The sequence below is a fragment of the Phyllobates terribilis genome, unplaced genomic scaffold, assembly GCF_046119375.1.
Source record: "Phyllobates terribilis strain yellow unplaced genomic scaffold, ASM4611937v1 Scaffold_7__3_contigs__length_470593459, whole genome shotgun sequence".
NCBI classification, from domain to species: Eukaryota; Metazoa; Chordata; class Amphibia; order Anura; family Dendrobatidae; genus Phyllobates; species Phyllobates terribilis.
In genome coordinates this window covers 195,027,950-195,040,993 of record NW_027362767.1, presented here as the reverse complement: position 1 = coordinate 195,040,993, position 13,044 = coordinate 195,027,950, and the positions used below count along the sequence as shown (strand labels likewise).

Sequence of the window (13,044 nt, the reverse complement as noted above, 5' to 3'; positions counted from 1 at the left end):
TGCCTGCCACTCACTGTAATGCCGTAGCCATGTTGGTTGTGGCATTACAGTGATTGGCTGGCCGCACAGCGTCTTGAGGTGTATATCAGACCTGGCGCCGCCATGCTCGTCACAGTCACTCCGGAATAAGACAGTGTAGGGAAAGGTGCTGCTGCGTCAGGGAGAGATTTGCTGGTTTCTAGTTAGTGTAGGTGTATCACAATATATTATATACATATCCATCTCAACCAACAGTCCTTCTGAGGACTAATCTATCTGCAGAGATATCAGGCAGGCAGTGTATATAGCCAGGCGGTGTATATAGCAGACTGCAGTGCATAGCAAGAGGGTCCACTCCAGTTCTGTCTGCTGCTGGTGCTTTTACAGATATTTGTACAAATAGCCCCTGGTATTGTAAGGAGGAAGACCGGGGTGTAAGAACTTTCAGAACAAGGGATCTGGAACTGCCGGGGCCGTACCTCTGGTTGCAGGGGGAAGACAGACTGCGAGCACAGGAGTCAGGTGACCGGGAAGCTGGGGGGGTGTCCAGAGCGAGAGCTCAGGATTCAGGTGACCGGGGAGCTGGGGGCATGTCTAGGAAGAGGGAGAAAAAGGAGGTTTGCGTGGGGAAAGCAGGCAGTTAACAGTTGGCGCCACTAGAGGAAGAAGAAACGCAGGATCCCTGGAGCCGAGCAAGTGAGGTGCAGTGTTATGGACTAGGGGCTCAGGAACATTTTCCCCCGCTGTCAGTGACGTGCATGAGGTGAGCTGAGTTCATTGGACATGAACTCGGCTCATCTGGATGCCATTACAGCCAGACACTGAGGAGCTTCTCAGTGTCTGTGGGATGACAGGCTGGATGGCAGCTTTCTGCTGCAGTCCAGCCTGTCATCTCGATGTAGCAGAGCTGGAGCTGTCCTGGGAACCATGGAAAGGTAAGGATGAGGTTGCTTTATTATTTTACTTTTATTGCAGGAGATCGTTGGCTTCAGCTGGAATGGGCGTGATGGTAAGTATGGTTTAATTTAGAACATTAAAGAATTGTGTGTTTATTTCAATTAAAGGACTTTATTCTGGGTGTTTGTGCTTTTTTTAACTTTGACTATGGGGTTAGTAATGGGGGTGTCTTATAGACGCCTCTCCATTACTAACCTGGGCTTGATGTCAGCTGGCATTATAAGCTGACATCAACCCCAACCCTATTACCCCACTGCCACCACTACAGGGCAGTGGGAAGAGCGAGGCTAAGTGCCAGAGTTGGCGCATCCTATGGATGCGCCATTTCTGGGGCGGCTGACGGCTGGTGTTTCTAGCCTGGGAGGGGGCCAATATTCATGGCACCCTTCCTCGGCTATTAATATATTAATATCAGCTCCAGTTGTCTGCCTAGCCTTTGCTAGCTATTAAAATAGGGGGGACCCCATGTCATTTTTTTTGGGGTCCCCCATTTTAATAGCTAGTAAAGGCTAGGTATTCAGCTGGGGGCTGATATTAGTAGCCTGGGAAGCTCCGTGGGTATTACCCCCTTCCCAGGCTTCAAACATCTGCCCCAGCCGTCTGCTTAACCTCCGCTAGAGACTAAAATTATGGGGAACCCCACGCCAATCTTTTTTTAAATAAATCCTTTATTTTAACACTAAATGACAAGTACAGTAATCAACACTATCACTGTACTTCTTATATATGTGACTGACATGTTTCTATCTATCTAATCTATGTGTGAAGCTCTATTCTTTCTGTTCTAAATTGTCGGGTACCGGTATATGCCGCTGATGAATTGCCGGCTTTTCATGTTTCACTGTGAGCACTGTTCCCATCGATTTGGGCAACCACTGTAATGCCACAACCACCATAGCTGTGGCATTACAGGGAGTGGCAGACAATCCCTGCATGATGTGAAAAAATCCAGTTATGATTTTGGTGCACGAACAGTTATCGAACATAACCTCGAACAGCCGAATTTTTTGCAAATCATTCGCGTTCGTCGAACGACTCGAACACCGCCCAAAACAGCTCGAATTTGAGATTGGCGAACAGTTCTAGTCGAACAACGCTCATCTCTAATCAGCAGGAATAGAAAACGAGCAACCACTGGACACTGTTGATCTAGTGACAGGTCCTCTTTAAATTTTGACATTTTACCCAGAAAATGTTACTTTTCTGAGAGCTAATTGAAAACACAATCATTTCATTTTTAGTGTTTTTGTCTGTAAAAACTTGTAATTCTAAGTTTCAGTGGATTGCAATAGAAGAATGTTTAACTAATGTGCTAACTTTGTCATGTTTGTTCTTCTGTTTGCAATTTATGCTCTGTATATTAACAAATTGGTTAAAGTGTATCTAGTATTACAAAATGAAAAAGTCACGATCACTTCTGTAGCTGTATGTATTCTGCAGTGCAGGCTAGCCTGCAGGTTTGGAGCTTTTCCTATTATTTCACTGGTTACTTACTGTAAATGTACATTTTCTCGCTCGTTCTTGCTGAGTATTCAAGCTCTTTTTTGTGGGATATAAGAGCTATTTTGTGTGGGCTGAGTTAATGCAATGTTTGTCACCTCTCACTTCCTCCAGAGGATTTCAAGAAGTCTTCTTCTGCTTGATGTTTATGTAGTGGAGAATAAATATTTAGCAAGATTAGGTGTAAGGTAGAAGCCAACTATAGAATGCATACCTACCGTGTATAGAGCAGGCGCAGCTCCCGAGAACCTTTTATACCCAACAAATGGTATAGATACAGTGGGGAAAATAAGTATTTGATACGCTGCTGATTTTGCAAGTTTTCCCACCTACAAATAATGGAGAGGTCTGTAATTTTTATCGTAGGTCACTTCACCTGTGAGAGAATCTAACAATAAATTCCAGAAAACCACATTGTATGATTTTTACAAAATTAATTTGCATTTTATTGCATGAAATAAGTATTTGATACAATAGAAAAACAGGACTTAATATTTGGTACAGAAACCTTTGTTACATTTACAGAGGTCAGACGTTTCCTGTAGTTCTTGACCAGGTTTGCACACACTGCAGCAGGGATTTTGGCCCCCTCCTCCATACAGATCTTCTCCAGATCTTTTCGGTTTCGAGGCTGTCGCTGGACACATTGAGTTTCAGCTCCCTCCGAAGATTTTCTATTGGGTTCAGGGCTGGGGACTGGCTAGGCCACTCCAGAACCTGGAAATTCTTCTTTCGGAGCCACTTCTTAGCTGCCCTGGCTGTGCATTTTGGGTCATTGTCATGCTGGAAGACCAAGCCACAACCCATCTTTAATGATCTTAGTGAGAGAAGGAGGTTTTTGGCCAAAACGTGATACATGACCCCATCCATCCTCCCTTCAATACAGTGCAGTCGTCTTGTCTACTTTGTAGAAAAGCACTCCCAAAGTGTGATGTTTCCACTACCACATGCTTCACAGTTCGGATGATGTTCTTGAGGATGTACTTATCCTTCTTCTTCCTTTAAACACGGTGAGTGGTGTTGATACCAAAAAGTTCTATTTTGATCTCATCTGACCACATGACCTTCTCCCATGCCAACTCTGGATCATCCAAATGGTCATTGGTGAACTTCAAACAAACCTGGACATGTGCTGCTGTGAACAGGGGGACCTTGCATGTGTGACACCCCAGGGGTCTGGTTGCCACAGTAATAGAGATATTATGTCTGAGAGCAAGTGGGAGGTAACTCTGGTCAGGAGCCCTAAACATGCAACACGGCCCGCCCAGACCTGGGAGGGGAGGAATCTGCCCTTATAAACTGGGTCTGGGGCGGGATTAGTGAGTGAAGCTGCAGACAGAGACAGAGCCTGCAGAACAAGCAGAGCAGTCAGAGCCTGGAGAGGGAAAGTGAGATCAGGAGCTCTGGAGGAGCAGTAGCTGAAGTCCAGGGGCTGGAGCTGAGCAGAGCTCGCCCTGGACGAAGACACTAAAACCGGACACAGGAGTCCGAGGCTGTGGGGACTGATATACACCCAGCAGCAGAAACCAGCCGGCAAGGGATTCCAGGTCCTCTGGTCATAGAAGCCTGGAGGCTCAGTCACAAAGAAGGGACCAGCGCCGCCATCCAGGAGCGGAGGCTAACAGAAGGCCCCAAGTCACCAGCCATACGGGTGAGCACCACACGGTATACTCAGGGACGTGGGCTACTTGTAACCACTGACAGCAAGGTAGCCAGGAAGAGTGCAGATAAACGGGGAGGCCTACAACTCCACCTGGCCAGGGGAATTCCTGCTTGCTCGCAGACTGACCAGGCCCCTTATACTAGCCAGTACTCCCGGGAGGGTCTGCCTTGTACCATCAGTAAAGACCCTAAACTGCACCTCCCGTCTCTGTGATTCCTTGCCGCTCCTGCACCATTAGCACTGGGACCCTCAGACCATCACTCCCATCATCTTCCACATTAGCTGCCCTGAGGCAATACTTCTCCCGTGGGGAGTCATCCCATACTCGGCTGCGCAAACAACATCAGCCTCAGCGGTCTGCAGCGCAGCGGCGGTCCCCACTGACCGCAATCCACGGATGGCGTAGTCGGACACTTATTACAATACAAATAGACTGCCACTGGTTTGACCACCCTGGGCACGGACCGGGTCACCGCCACATGGAGACTACAACCCCCAGCATTCTACAACAGGCCCGGATCCGGGTTCCCCTGCACAACACAGGCCCAGGGGGCGCGTCAACTTTGGCGTAGTCGGCAGGATTTCGTGCCCGCAACCACCGGGTACTGCGTGCCTGAAAAAGAGACTTTTATACTTACCTGTAGTGAAGTTTCCCGCCGTCCGGAGCCGATTCCCGCCATCAGACGCCATCTTGGACCGTTTCCCGCCGTCTTCTGCCTTCTTCCCGCCATCCGCAGGTGCTTCCCGCCTTCGGACGCCATCTTCGGGACGCCGCACGGGAAGAAGAGGGGCGTGGACGCCGAAAGCGCGCGAAGATCCGAAGCTCCGCCCCACGCTCCGCCCCACGCTCTGACGCTGCGCAAGGTCCTGGAAGGGAGGAAGAGCGACGCTGACGTCATCGGAGCGCGACGCCAGGTCCTCAACCCCGACGATCGACTGCGGAGCCGCGGCCTACAGAAGAAGAGCATCGCAAGGTAGGCCACGGTCCACTAGGGGGGAGGAGGATGCCGGATACCGAGGGGAGCTCCACTGCCACAGCCACCGCCAGCGCAACCGCTGCAGCAGTCATGCCATTCACCATGCTCTATATCCCGGGGGCAACCTGGCTACCCCAGTACTCAGGGGAGTCACATACTCTAAATGACTTTAGAGAAAGACTGGATAGCCTCTTCCAGGTGTACCCCCTCACAGAAGAGCAAAAAGTGAGCATCCTGGTGGCCCAATTAATCGGGGCAGCCCAAAGGGAGGTAAAGTCCTGGCCACCTGGGAGGAAGAGGACTGTCAGAGACATACTAACCCGGCTGAAAGACACATTTGACACCCGCACCTCAGCCGAAATAAAACTAAGATTTTATGGGTGCAAACAGCGGGCACATGAGAGTATAAGAGACTATGCTTTAAACCTACAAGAGGCCCTGAGAGCCATTAAGCAGGCAGACCCTGACAGCGTGGGAAATGAAGATAAGCTGTTGACTGAACAATTTATTGAGAGTCTACTGTGCAATGCCCACCGAACCCAGTTGCGGGCAATGGCCTTACAGGACCCTGACCTGGACTTTGCACAGTTCAAGGACAGAGCCATCCGGGTGCTCCGAGAACCGGCACCAGGTGGCGCTGTGACCCACAGGCGCCCTGCTATCACTTACCACCAGGAGACGGCGCCCTTGTCTGCAGGGCCTGTGGGAGCTGATGCGCAGGCTTTAAACAGTGACCCGGCTACAGACCTGCACCATCAGGTCCAAGAGCTGACTAAGAGCGTTGCCGCGCTAACCAGAACTGTGCAGTCTTTACAGGTCTCTTCTCCAGGAAAGATCCAGCTGGCATCCGGACCGGAGGACGTCCCGTGGCGCCGACTGAGGAGGACCCCACCGGCCAGAGGAAGACCCAGCGACAGATACAACGAAGACGGACGACCCATGTGCCGCCGCTGCAATCAACCCGGACATGTAGCAAGGTACTGTCATTTAAACGGGCACAACCTGGGGTAGAGGGCCAACCCCCAGGCATAAGACCATCAGGCCCATCAAACTGGCGTGATAAATACGTAGGGGGACGTCCAATCTTGCCTGTGGTACTGGATGGCATTCCTATGAGTGCCCTACTAGACACCGGGTCACAGGTCACCACCATCCCGTACGTGCTCTTCAAGCAGTACTGGAATGACTCGGACATAACCCGCTACCCAGATGACGACCTGAGTATCATCGCCAGCAATGGTCAGCCCGTGCCGCAGGTGGGATTCAAAGAGGTGACCATTAAGATCGGTAAAGTCAAACTGGCGGCGCAAGGACTGATAATAGTGGACATAGACCGTCATGAGAGTCACCCTAGAATCACCCTGGGAACCAATGTAATTGAAAATTGTCTTGCAGAGGTGATTCTCATTTTACAGCAGGTTGCCAAGAACGCCAGTTCCGGCCAGCAGCGTGTGCTCCAAAAAGAGATCCGGGCACTGATGAAGCGGCAACAGGTGGAACTATCTGGTGGTGAGATAGGTAGCGTGAGAATGTGTGACCCGTTCCCTATTGCCATGCCCCCAAAAAGTGAGATGATGATTTGGTGCCGGGCAGCTATTGGTCTAAGAGGTAGAGACTACCAAGCAATGGTAGAACCCGTCTACTCAGACAGTAGGCTCACCATTTTGACAGCACGGGGGGTGGTCGATGTACGCCATGGGAGGGTGCCCGTTCGCATCATAAATATCGGGGAGAGAGAAGTACACCTGCCCCGGTATGCCACGCTAGCCAAATTGTTCACCATAAACCAGAATTCTGTACAGGCCGTGGAACCCTTGCCTCCATCTCAACCAGAGGAAAGTAACGGCTCTAAGAAACCAATGGAGGACTGGTGTCAGCAACTGCATTTGGGTACTGACTCCACTCCCTCACACCAGAAACAGGGAGTCTATCGGGTGGTTCGAGAGTACGAGAGAGTGTTTAGTAAACACCCGCTAGACTTCGGGCGAGTAAAGGGGGTAGAACACCACATCCCCACGGGAGACCATCCTCCCATAAAGGAGAGATACCGACCCGTACCCCCGGCACACTACCAACATGCCAAGGGGATGCTTAGAGACATGAAGGAGGCTGGGGTAATCAGGGACAGCTGTAGCCCCTGGGCAGCTCCACTAGTCTTAGTGAAAAAGAAAGACAACACCATGAGAATGTGTGTAGACTACAGGAAGGTCAACCGTATCACACACAAAGATGCATACCCGTTACCAAGGATAGAAGAGTCCTTAGCTGCATTAAAATCTGCTAACTTCTTCTCTACTTTGGATCTCACTAGCGGGTACTGGCAGGTTCCTGTAGCAGAGGCGGACCGGGAGAAGACCGCATTCACCACCCCGATGGGTCTCAGCGAATTTAACTGTATGCCGTTCGGGCTCTGCAACGCACCAGGAACCTTCCAACGGTTGATGGAATGCTGTCTGGGACACCGGAACTTCGAGACGGTCCTGTTATACCTGGACGATGTCATCGTCTATTCCAAGACCTACGAGGACCACCTGAAACACCTGGCAGAAGTGTTTGAAGCTCTGGCAAACTACGGCCTAAAAGTGAAACCCTCCAAGTGTCACCTCCTGAAACCAAAGGTGCAATACCTGGGACACGTGGTGAGTGCTGACGGGGTGGCTCCTGACCCTGATAAGATCACCGTGATTAAGGACTGGCCAAGACCCTCCAGCATAAAGGAAGTGCGGCAGTTCCTCGGGTTGGTAGGCTACTACCGAAGATTCATTCCCGGTTTCACCAAAATGGCAGCCCCTATGCAGGACATCCTGATAGGTCAATCTCGGAAAGCCAAAAACCAGAAGCCGCCCTTTAGGTGGGAAAAGCTGGAAGAGGAGTCCTTCTGCCAGCTGAAGATGGCCCTCACGGGGGATGAAATCCTGGCATATCCAGACTACAGCCAGCCCTTTATCCTCCACACGGACGCAAGCAACATCGGGCTAGGAGCCGTACTGTCCCAGATCCAGCAAGGGAAAGAACGGGTAATCGCTTACGCCAGCCGAAAGCTACGGCCCACGGAGAGGAACCCTGAGAATTATAGCTCATTCAAGCTGGAGTTCCTGGCAGTAGTGTGGGCAGTGACCGAACGTTTCAAGCATTACCTTGCCTCCTCCAAATTCACCGTGTACACGGATAACAACCCGTTGACACACCTGGACACTGCAAGGCTCGGTGCCCTGGAACAGAGATGGATGGCCCGCCTGTCCAACTTTGAATTCACCATCAAATACTGGGCAGGACGCTCAAATGCCAACGCGGATGCCCTGTCTAGAATGCCGAACTTACCGGACGTAGGGGAAGATCCAGAAGATCTGGAAGAAGTTGAGCTCCTTGCGTTCCACCGTCATGGGATTATCCTGTATTCCCACCGTGTGAAGGACAGGCGCTCCGTGACGTTCAATCCCTTGCCCCACTACAACTGGGCGGAGACGCAAGACAGTGATCCCGCAGTCCATTTGGTGAAGGAAATGCTGACCCAGGCCGATGCCCGTCTTGACCCAGATGCTCCAGAGGAGACCAAGCAACTGTGGAAGGAGAAAAGTAAGCTGTTCCTCTACAGGGAGAAGCTGTGCCGGAGAATGGTTAACTCTCGAACACATGAGTTGACCTGGCAGGTAGTGGTCCCAAGACGAGACGCGGCTATGGTTCTGGAGGCATACCACAACGGAGCAGGGCATTTCGGATGGAAGAAGCTGGAGTTCTTGTTGTGTGAACGGTTCTACTGGGTAGGCATGAGAGGAGCCATCGAGAGGTGGTGCAGAGACTGTGGCCCGTGCCACCTGAGAAGAAAGGACCGTGCTAGCCAGAAGACCCCCTTGCAGCCCATCATCACCAGACAGCCACTGGAACTGGTAGCCCTGGACCATGTGAAACTGGCTCCAAGCAGATCTGGGTATGTCTACGCCCTCACAATCGTAGATCATTACTCCCGGTTCCTGGTGGTGGTCCCGGTCAAGGACTTAACGGCTCAAACAGCAGCTAGAGCCTTCCAGCAGCACTTCTGCCATCCACACGGGTACCAGGAACCAAGTGTTGACAGACCAAGGACCAGCCTTCGAAGCAGAGGTCTTCCAGGAGTTCTGCAACCTGTATGGCTGCAAGAAGATAAGAACAACGCCCTATCACCCTCAAACCAATGGACTCTGCGAGAAGATGAACCAGGTGGTGATAGATCTGCTAAAAACATTGCCCCTGGAAGAACGCAGTCTGTGGCCTGAGAAACTGCCCGAACTGGTGGACCTGTATAACCACATCCCTGTAGGTTCCACCAACTGTACCCCGGCTTACCTAATGAGAGCAAGACCTGGTAAGCTGCCTATTGACCTGGATATGGGAGTCCTGATGCCTGAGGACACCTCGCCAGAGGCAGACTGGGATACAGAACGGCAGCAGCAGTATCGGAAAGTACAGGAGAGCGTCGAGTGAAGTCTGTCTCAAGCTAGAGAAAGGCAAGAGAAGGCTTATAACCAGTATGCTCCCGCTGTTCCCCTGGTACCTGGAGAGCAAGTCTTGAAGAGGAAGAGGCGGCTCCACAAGTTGGACGACCAGTGGGAGAAGGACCCGTACACCGTACTGCCATCAAGCCATGAGAACCCAAAAATCTGCGTAATCAGTAAGGATGGAGGAGAAACCACAGCCGTTGTCTCCAGAGACCACCTGAAGAAGTGTCCCGAGCAGCTGCAAAGCTCTGAAGAAGATCAAGAAAACCCTCAACCCGCAGAGGAAAGGGAAGAAATGATCAGTACCGTACTCGGAGACTTCCCCCGGTCTTGGACACAAGTAAACGGCGCTGTCGTAGTACCCGTCCTCACCTTTCTCCAGCCAGCCTCGCAAGTGCCTACAGAGGAACCGGTAGAGCTGGAAGAGCAGCCGGCCCAAGAGGCAGAAGAGTCCACACCAGCAGTACAGGAGGATCAATCCTCTGCTAGTAGTGAGCCTGCTGTGCCCCTAGTGAGCCAAAGAGTGCGCAGAAAGCTGCCCAGCTTGCCCATAACACCTCCTACACCCTGTAGTGCAGAACCAGTTATTGAGCTCCGTAGGTCCACTAGAGTCACTAGAGGTCAGATGCCCGCTCGCTGGAGAATCTAAACCAGTGCACTGTAAAGTTGACTGTTTATTGAAAAATGTTTATGGTTTATGTTTGTTGCCTGTTACTAATTATGTTTCTCAGTTACCCTGCAGATTTAGTTGGACTAACAGGTTATGGACACTGGATAACCGGAACAGTTTTGTAGATAGTTGCACCTTGGTGCCTCTTGTGAAGACGGCCGCGGAAGAGAAAACCTGTCTGGCGTGGCCTACTTGCGGCCCAAAGTAGCTAGCTCTACCCTTGCAGCTACGCCCAAGGACAACGCAAGGGGTTTGCTTTGGACAGGTCCCCTATTCTGTGCCAAGACTTCGCCTTGTTGGGTGACATGGACACCCCCTTTGTTTCATAAACTTCACCTTGGGTGATATGGACACCCGGTCACCGAAATGCCGTGACCTCTACAGACTAAAGCTTCTTGTAAATATGTTGTCTTGTTAATGTTATACCTTGTATTTATGTTTCTTTAAAAATGTGTTTAGTCCCGGAGTACTAAAATTTACTAGGGGGGAATGTGACACCCCCGTGGTCTGGTTGCCACAGTAATAGAGATATTATGTCTGAGAGCAAGTGGGAGGTATCTCTGGTCAGGAGCCCTAAACATGCAACACGGCCCACCCAGACCTGGGAGGGGAGGAATCTGCCCTTATAAACTGGGTCTGGGGCGGGATTAGTGAGTGAAGCTGCAGACAGAGACAGAGCCTGCAGAACAAGCAGAGCAGTCAGAGTCTGGAGAGGGAAAGTGAGATCAGGAGCTCTGGAGGAGCAGTAGCTGAAGTCCAGGGGCTGGAGCTGAGCAGAGCTCGCCCTGGACGAAGACACTAAAACCGGACACAGGAGTCCGAGGCTGTGGGGACTGATATACACCCAGCAGCAGAAATCAGCCGGCAGGGGATTCCAGGTCCTCTGGCCATAGAAGCCCGGAGGCTCAGTCACAAAGAAGGGACCAGCGCTGCCATCCAGGAGCGGAGGCTAACAGAAGGCCCCAAGTCACCAGCCATATGGGTGAGCACCACACGGTATACTCAGGGACGTGGGCTACTTGTAACCGCTGACAGCAAGGTAGCCAGGAAGAGTGCAGATAAACGGGGAGGCCTACAACTCCACCTGGCCAGGGGAATTCCTGCTTGCTCGCAGACTGACCAGGCCCCTTATACTAGCCAGTACTCCCGGGAGGGTCTGCCTTGTACAATCAGTAAAGACCCTAAACTGCACCTCCCGTCTCTGTGATTCCTTGCCGCTCCTGCACCATTAGCACTGGGACCCTCAGACCATCACTCCCATCATCTTCCACATTAGCTGCCCTGAGGCAATACTTCTCCCGTGGGGAGTCATCCCATACTCGGCTGCGCAAACAACATCAGCCTCAGCGGTCTGCAGCGCAGCGGCGGTCCCCACTGACCGCAATCCACGGGTGGTGTAGTCGGACACTTATTACAATACAAATAGACTGCCACTGGTTTGACCACCCTGGGCACGGACCGGGTCACCGCCACACGGAGAGTACAACCCCCAGCATTCTACAACAGGCCCGGATCCGGGTTCCCCTGCACAACACAGGCCCAGGGGGCGCGTCACATGCCCTGCAGGATTTTAATTCATGATGGCATAGTGTGTTACTAACAGTAAAGTTTGAGACTGTGGCCCAAGCTCTCTTCAGGTCATTGACTAGGTCCTCCCGTGTAGTTCTTGGTTGATTCCTGACCTTTCTCAGAATTATTCTTACCACGCGAGGCGTGATCTTGCATGGAGCCCCAGACCGAGGAAGATTGACAGTCATCTTGTGTTTCCTCCATTTTCTAATAATTGTGCCAACAGTTGTTGCCATCTCACCAAGCTGCTTGCCTATTTTCCTGTAGCCCATCCCAGCCTTGTCCAGGTCTTCAATTTTGTCCCTGGTGTCCTTAGACAGCTCTTTGATCTTGGCCATGGTGGAGAGGTTAGAGTGTGATTGATTGTATGGACAGGTGTCTTTTATACAGGTAATGAGTTCAAACAGGTGCAATTAATACAGGTAATGAGTGCAGAGTAGGAGGCTTCTAAAAGAAAAACTAACAGGTCTGTGAGAGACAGAATTCTTGCTGGTTGGTAGGTAATCAAATACTTATTTCATGCAATAAAATGCTAATTAATTATGTAAAAATCATACAATTCTGTTTTTTGCAAAGTAAGAATGCTTTCACACATACAAGTTTTAATAGTTTATTTTTATCAATTAATATAATGCAAAGTCAATAAACATAAGAGAAATGAAAACTGCCTTTAAAACAGCATTAAAGTATTAATTCTTCTAGTTCCAATTACACACCGGTTTTGCAGGAACTCATCAGTGATGTTGTGCTGAACGTCTTGTAGAAGTAACTTTTGTGGATGTACGCATGTGCAAATCCTTCTGTCTCTTCATGTGATCTCAGACAGATGGGATGATGTGAGATCGGGGCTCTTTAGGTGTGGATTATCACTTCCAGGACTCCTTGTTCTTCTTTACTCTGAAGATAGTTTTTAATGACATTGGCTGGATGTTTGGGGTCGTTGTCCAGCTGCAGAATAAATTTGGAGACAATCAGATGGTATTACATGATGGATAAGAATCTGCTTGTATTTCTCAGCATTGAGGACACTATGATTCTTGACCAAATTTCCAACTCTATTTGCTGAACTGCAGCCCTAAAAGGAATCTCCACCATGCATCACTGTTCCTGCAAACCCTCATTATTGTACCACAAACTTCCTTCTGTTACAGCCAAATATTTTACATTTTGAACCATAAGTTTAAAGCATCTGCTGCCATATTTCTGCAACCCAATATCTATCTTTTTTAGCATAATTGAGTTACTTGGCGTTGT

General features: G+C 50.4%; 1 protein-coding gene across 2 annotated transcripts in view; it reads left to right on the top strand.

Moving 5' to 3' along the window:
- The window catches only part of LOC141153065 (uncharacterized), a 204,495-nt gene that overhangs the window by 13,912 nt on the left and 177,539 nt on the right, over positions 1–13,044 (top strand). The gene's annotated exons all lie outside the window — the stretch shown is intronic.